Below are 7,104 nucleotides of genomic sequence, written 5' to 3' on the forward strand. Positions count from 1 at the left end.
GAGAAACTTTCGCCACACTCAGGCGGCACCATGTCATGCTCAATCCCAAGAAATGTGTATTTGGAGTTGAGTCTGGGAAATTTCTCGGATTCCTTATCAATCAGAGAGGAATAGAGGCAAACCCTTAGAAGGTGCAGGCGGTCATTGACATGCAGTCGCCTCGTACCATTCGAGAGGTTCAGAAGTTAACAGGTTGTCTGGCGGCCTTGGGAAGATTTCTAAGCCGATCAGGCGACAAATGCCTATACTTTTTCCAGGCAATTAAGAAAAAGGCAAGGTTTGAATGGGGGCCGGATGCTGAGGCCGCCTTCAAGAAATTAAAAGTTCACTTGCATTCCTTGCCGAGGCTGGTCAGCCCTTTGCCCAAAGAGGTTCTCTACATGTACCTGGCCGTCTCTTATCATGCGTTAAGCGCTGTTCTCCTTGCTGAAAGGGACGGCTGTCAGCTCCCGGTCTACTTTGTCAGTCACGTACTGAAAAATGCCGAGTTGAGGTATCCCCTAGTGGAGAAATTTGGTCTTGCACTCTTCATGGCTGTTAAAAAATTGAAGCCCTACTTTTTGGCACATGCAGTCGTCGTGTATACTGACCAACCTATCAAGCGGCCACTTACCATCATGGAGTCTTCAGGCCGCATGATCAAATGGGCCATAGAAATACAGAGCCTCGAAGTTACATTCGAGCCTAGAAAAGCAGTGAAGGGGCAAGCCTTTGCTGACTTTATTGTAGAGATGACTCGTCCTCCTGACTCTCAAGTTCCAGACCAAGTATGGAAGGTATATGTGGACGGAAGCTCTACTTCAAATGGTTGTGGAGCAGGCGTCATATGTCAGTCGCCAGAGGGCGACAGGTACGAGTATGCTCTACGCTTCAGTTTTCAGGCTTCAAACAATGAGGCAGAATATGAAGCTTTACTAGCCGGGATCCGCATGTGCAAGGCGGCAGGGGCAAGAAAAATAGACGCATGTTCCGATTCACAATTGATAGTGAGTCAGTACAATGGTAAATACGAAGCAACCCATTCGGCCATGATCAAGTATTTACAGGCGGTCCGACAAGCAGTCGGCTCCCTTGAGGATTTCCATCTGATCCAAGTGCCGAGATCAGAAAACAACCAGGCGGATGCACTGTCAAAATTAGCATCATCCGCCTCCTCTGATACTCCTCGAACTGTTTTTTGGGAAGTAATGGAGAAGAGAAGCATCGAGGAAAACCCTATTGGAATCCTAGACAGAAGCTCAACCTGGATGGATTCAATCAGGGCATATCTGACAAACGGTACACTGCCGGATGATGCTCAACAGGCGGCAGCACTGAAAAAACGAGCCACCTGTTTTGAAATGATAAAGGGAGAACTTCACAAAAAGGGGTACCTTCAACCCTTCTTAAAGTGTGTTACTCCAGAGAAGGGACGAGAGATACTAGACGATCTTCACTCTGGTTACTGTGCTTCTCATATAGGTGGTAGGATGCTTGCTCAAAGGGCAAGGCGGCAGGGCTACTTTTGGCCTACTTTGGAAGCAGATGCAATGGAGATGGTGAAAAAATGTGACAAGTGCCAAAGGTTTGGCAAACTAATTCACCGTCCGGCTACTGACCTCACTACCATTCACAGCCCACTACCGTTTGCTAAGTGGGGCATGGACATTCTGGGTCCATATACGCCTGCTACAGGCGCAAGAAGGTACATACTTGTTGCCGTCGACTACTTCACTAAATGGGTAGAGGCGGAGGCTGTAAAGGGAATCAAGACGAAAGATGTAATTTCATTCATTTGGAGAAATGTCATCACTCGGTTCGGGGTTCCCATGTCTATGGTTTTTGATAATGGTCCCCAATTTGAGACGCCTGTTCTCAAAAGCTGGTTGGGTGACCAAGGAATTGCAAACTACTTTGCATCTATCGGCCGTCCACAAGAAAACGGCCAGGTAGAAGCCTTTAATAAAATCATCTCAGACGGCCTCAAGAAAAAGATTGAACGAGCAGGCGGCCTATGGGCGGATGAACTACCACATGTTCTCTGGGCCATTAGGACGACTGAAAAAGGGGCGACTGGAGAAACTCCATTCCTCCTAACTTACGGTGCGGAAGCTGTTTTTCCAATAGAACACTACGAGTCGACTCTTCGAGTAATGCTATATGACGAAGAGGCAAACTGGGAAGCCATGCGCCTGGCATTAGACTCACTTCCTGAAAAGAGGGGTAATGCTGTCTTGCGCCATGAGATATATCGCCTAAGAATGACTAGATCATACAACAAAAAAGTACACAGGCGTCCACTCAAAGTAGGGGACTTTGTACTTAGAAAAATGGAAGCAGTTAGTAGGGCTAATGAGTCTGGCAAACTAACTCCCAACTGGGAAGGACCCTACCGAATCTATGAGGAAGTCAGGGACGGTACCTACCGTTTGGAAACACCAGACGGACAACCGTTGCCTCGAACTTGGAATGTAGATAATCTTAAGAAATATTTCTTTTGAATGATGTAAAGTAAAGAGCTACTTAATAAAAGTTTGCACTTACTATTCAATTTTGTACTACGAGGGGCATGTCGTCTGTACCTTTACAGTCGGTTACTCTCCATTGAGTTTTTCACTCTATCTTCAGAGGGGCATGCCGTCTGTACCTTTACAGTCGGCTACTCTCCATTGAGTTTTTCACTCTATCTTCAGAGGGGCATGCCGTCTGTAACTTTACAGTCGGCTACTCTCCATTGAGTATTTTACTCACAATAGGGGCATGTCGTCTGGGCATATAGTCGGCTACTCTCCATAAGAAGATGGCCGACTGGTTCCAAACACATAGCCACCCCCCTAATACTTAGCTAAAAAGATTAGGGCCTGGCCGACCCTGTGCCTAACAGGCGGCTACCCTCCTTTTACTTAGCACCTACGTTCACCAAGAACTTACCAAGGCCACAGGCCGAATGATCAGACCAGGCGCCAAGCCAACTGATCAAATCTACAAAACTAATACGACCTGTCCCAACATCATAGCAGGCGTCCGACGGCATCCCTCCGGATGAAATTCTTCGCAGAGAGCAGCTCCCTTTTGGGTGGAACATTTTTCTATAAACTAATTACACGGCACCTATACGACTGTCCCCAAGGGCAACCACGTAGCCGTTTTTGAGACAAGGATAACTCTATCACTAACCAAACCAGTGGTAGCAGTTGACATCTGAGTCAGATGACCGCCTGTATTACTTGGGATAAATGCAGGGGGTACCTCTTGAGTTAATAGCCAACATTGGCGAATCAAGGGGTCTAGCCGGCCTCCGCCGCCTGGTACCTCTACTACTCAATCAAGAGTGACGGCGACTGAGTAACTCCAACGTTAACTCATAGTCACTCCCTCAAATTTGGTATGGAACCTAAAAGGTTTGAGTAGACCGCCTGTTTTTTGACAAACAGGGGCACTCAAACCACTATTCCTACTAGGTAACCTATTGAGTTAATAGCCCACAAACATTGGCAAATCAAGGGGATCAGCCGGCATCCGCCGCCATGTACCTCTACTACTCAATCTAGATTGTGACGAAGACTAAGTAACTCCTATGTTAACTTAATAGTCACTCAACTTAGTTAAGGCCTAAAAGGTATGAGTCGTCCGCCTGTTTTTAACAAACAGGGGCTCTCAACCACTACTCTTGCTAGGTTAACAAATTATGAGTTAAAAGCCAACAAACAATTGGCAATAAAGGGAAACAACCGGTACCCGCCGCTTGTTATCTCTACTACTCAGTTCCTTGGCGACTAGGTAATACTCTATTTACTTGGTCAGACCACTTTCCTACTTGGTTAAATTTACAAATGACAGGACCACCTGCCTTAAAAGGATCCAGACAAAATAGTTCGAATACTGATTGGATAAATGGCCGACTGATCGTCTATCCTGGAAACAGACAACCAGTCGTCCAGGGGCATAGGCGGCGTACTAACTCTCCGTACCTGTCTGCAACGTTCGGCCATGTAAAACAGTCGGTCTAGTGAACAATTGGATATTAGATATGGAATACTTAGACAAATTTGAAGCAAAACAAAAATTCATTAAAAATAAGCCGGTCATTAAAGACCAGCAAAATATTCAAAGCCCCGGCCCCCTGGCCGGGTAAATACAAAGCAAACGGCATGCAGGCCGTGGAAAGAATACATAAAGCTTAAGAAGGGGGCAGTTCAGTATTAGCAGCTGCCGCCTGGTCAGCACTCTTCTTGCTGGACTCGGCTTCAGCTGCATCCTTTTTTGATGCCTTACCCCCAAGCGGCACAAGCGCCACTACCGGCTCCTCCTCCTCCTCCAACGCTTCCCCCAACGCCTCTTCTTCAGCAGCCGCCAGGATCTCTTGATTATATGTTTCCGAACACTGGCGGTACGTTCTTTCCCAAGAGGCAAAGTCGGCACTGGGGAAGAGGCGGCCCCAGGTCATGCGCTGGATTTGAGCGGAGTCTTCCATCATCTCCCGGACCAGCTCTTTCTTCTCTTGCTTGGCCTTTTCCGAGAGCTCTTGGGTAAGAGTCTTCTCCTGGGTCACCAGGCGTTCCTTTACGCTGGCCAAGGATTTCTCCATGGCTTCGTAAGAGTACATTTTCAGGCGAAGAGGTTTCAGCTCGGCCTTGAGATTTGTGATGGTCGCCTCCAGCTCGTCATTCTTCTTCTGGGCCGCCTCTAACTGAGCCTGAATAGCGGCGGTAGCCTGCGCCTGATAATAAAGAATATCAATGGTCAGTACTTCATTTTGGGCAATTTGAAACATTGTCTTATCACAGTCAGAGGCGGCCATAGCTTTTGCAGCCTTTACCTCTTTGTTCTTCCGATCAAGCGGCTTGCGAAGGCCGTTAACTCGGAGCAGGGCCTAAGTACAAAAAAACAGGCGTCAGTTTCCAAACAAAAAAGAAAACAGGCGTCCAGAAATTCAAATACTCAAAAATATGCTAAGTATACCTCAGCAAGGATCCCTGCAATCCCGTCAAGGTCAAGGGTGCCGACACCCCTGACCACCTCCCTTTCAGCTGGAGGAACTGCCCTGATCATAGACTTGGCCATCTCTACCAAGTCAGGCTCCTGGGGGCCGGCTGCATCAAGCATAAACAAACGGATTAGACTTAGTAACAAAGGGAGCAAGTCTAAAATTTACAAGGACAACTTCATACCTCTAGGCGGCCCAGTTGGAGTTTTAGAAGAAGTGGCCGGCTGTTTCTCAGCCGCCACCTGTTTCCTGGCAGAACCAGGAGAGCTCCCAACAGTCGTCTTCCGGGCCTTGGGGTCCGGCTGTTGAGAAGATGAAGCTCTTGGAGCACCCGTCTAAAAAAGAAGAAAAAAGTCAGTATATGCATAAACACTCTAAAAAGAGGGTGAAAGGTTCGGAGCTCACCAAGGGTGCCCCCTTCTTGGGGGAGTCGGTTGAAGCTTGTTGCATAATAGAGGCCCGCAACATGGCCGCCGCAGTCTTGGAGGCGGTGATTTTGCTCATGGCGTCAGCTGCAAAAACAAACAGCAAAGTTAATAAAAGATAAACAACAAATGTATGGAACAACAGAGTATTCGACAGGCCGACTACCTCTTGAGCACCGACTGCTGAGGCCGCAGGCGGCCAAAAAGTACTCCTCATAGAGCCACTTGAAGCTTGGGACGCAGTGCAGGGGTACTTGCTCTCGTACCCCTGAAGTAGAGTCGACCCTCGACTCTACTTTAAAGAGTCCTTTATCAAGGATCTCTTTCTTAGCCTTGGGGGGAACAGGCGGCATGCTACGGCCGCCTGCAAGAAGGGGCGGATTCCTGTTCCACCTGTTGAAGCGCTTGTTCTGCTCAATGTCAGAACTCTCAATGATGAGGAAGGTGCTCCGCCAGTCCTTCCACTTGTTTGCTTTACCTCTTGTCATGAGGTAGCCCCTGTGGCTTGTCAATTGATACCAGCCGGTACCGCCTGTCTTAGGGGTCCGGCTGAGATAGTTCATATGGGCGAAAGCCTCGAAGCTCGGCTCCACCCCGTGCAGTTCGCACCCGGCCACATAGCCGAGTATGTTGACCCAGGAGTTTGGGGCTAACTGCCATAACCCCAACTCATACCCATCCAAAATCCGCTGAACAGCCGGATGTAATGGGAAGCGAAGCCCTGCCCTGATGGCCGCCTCGTAGCAGCCAAAGCAGGAGCTTTCATAACTGGAACTAGCCGGCCAGACGACTGTGTCTTCTGGATCCGGCACAAACACTAGAAAGTCGGGGCCCATGGTGTGGTTTGCAATAAAGCTCTCCACTTTCTCTTGCATGGCTGTGATTCGGCCCCGAGGTACCGTGCAGTAGTAGGGGGTATTTAGCTCTCGGTAAGAGGCGGATGGTTCCGCCCAATTGTCCCCCTTCTCAACTGCGTGAGAAAGTCTCGCCTCTTGTAGGCGGCTGTTTTTCTCTTCTGTACCCAAAGAAGCATGGCCAGAAGAGCTTGACTCGGAATCGTCCTCCGACGAGTCCGAGGAGGACGACTCCTCCCCTCTCCCGGAGGGGCTCGCCTCCTCTCTTTGAAAAGGAGCAGATTTGTTAACTGTTAAATGGGAAGGGGTCACTATGACCCCCCCCCCCCCACAGAATTGCCGGCATCCAGGCCGCCTTGTTTCACTTCCACATCTGGCGCCTTGTCAGATGTTTCACTAAGCGGCACCCTATGGGAGGAGCCGTCTGAATTTGAGATCCTAGCTGTCTTTTTCGTTCTGGCCATCCTGCTCTGCATAGACACAGATACAATCGGAATTTGTATAAAGGGCAAAGATGGGTCCGGAAAAGGGCAGGCGGCACTCCTAGTCCTAGATTCAGCCGTCCCCGGTGACCGGCTGATCACTAACCTAGGTCGTGTCGTGTGCTTCCGTGGTGCCATTTCAAAAAATAAAAAGAAAATTAAGAGTAAGAGAACTGAGTTACCTGAACGAGTGACGGTTGATGAAGTTCTGAAAATCCTGTGCAGTCGGCTTGTCAGAACAGGCGGTAGGCAGAAAAGGTCCAAAATGTCATAGCAAGTTCAGGGGTCCGAATGTTCTCAAAAAGTTCTTAAAGTGTGAAAATGACTCAAGGCAACTCTCCCTTATATAGGCGAAGTGAGAAGGCGAAGGGTCACTT

Source organism: Chenopodium quinoa, unplaced genomic scaffold (assembly GCF_001683475.1).
Source record: "Chenopodium quinoa cultivar QQ74 unplaced genomic scaffold, ASM168347v1, whole genome shotgun sequence".
Classification (NCBI taxonomy): Eukaryota; Viridiplantae; Streptophyta; class Magnoliopsida; order Caryophyllales; family Amaranthaceae; genus Chenopodium; species Chenopodium quinoa.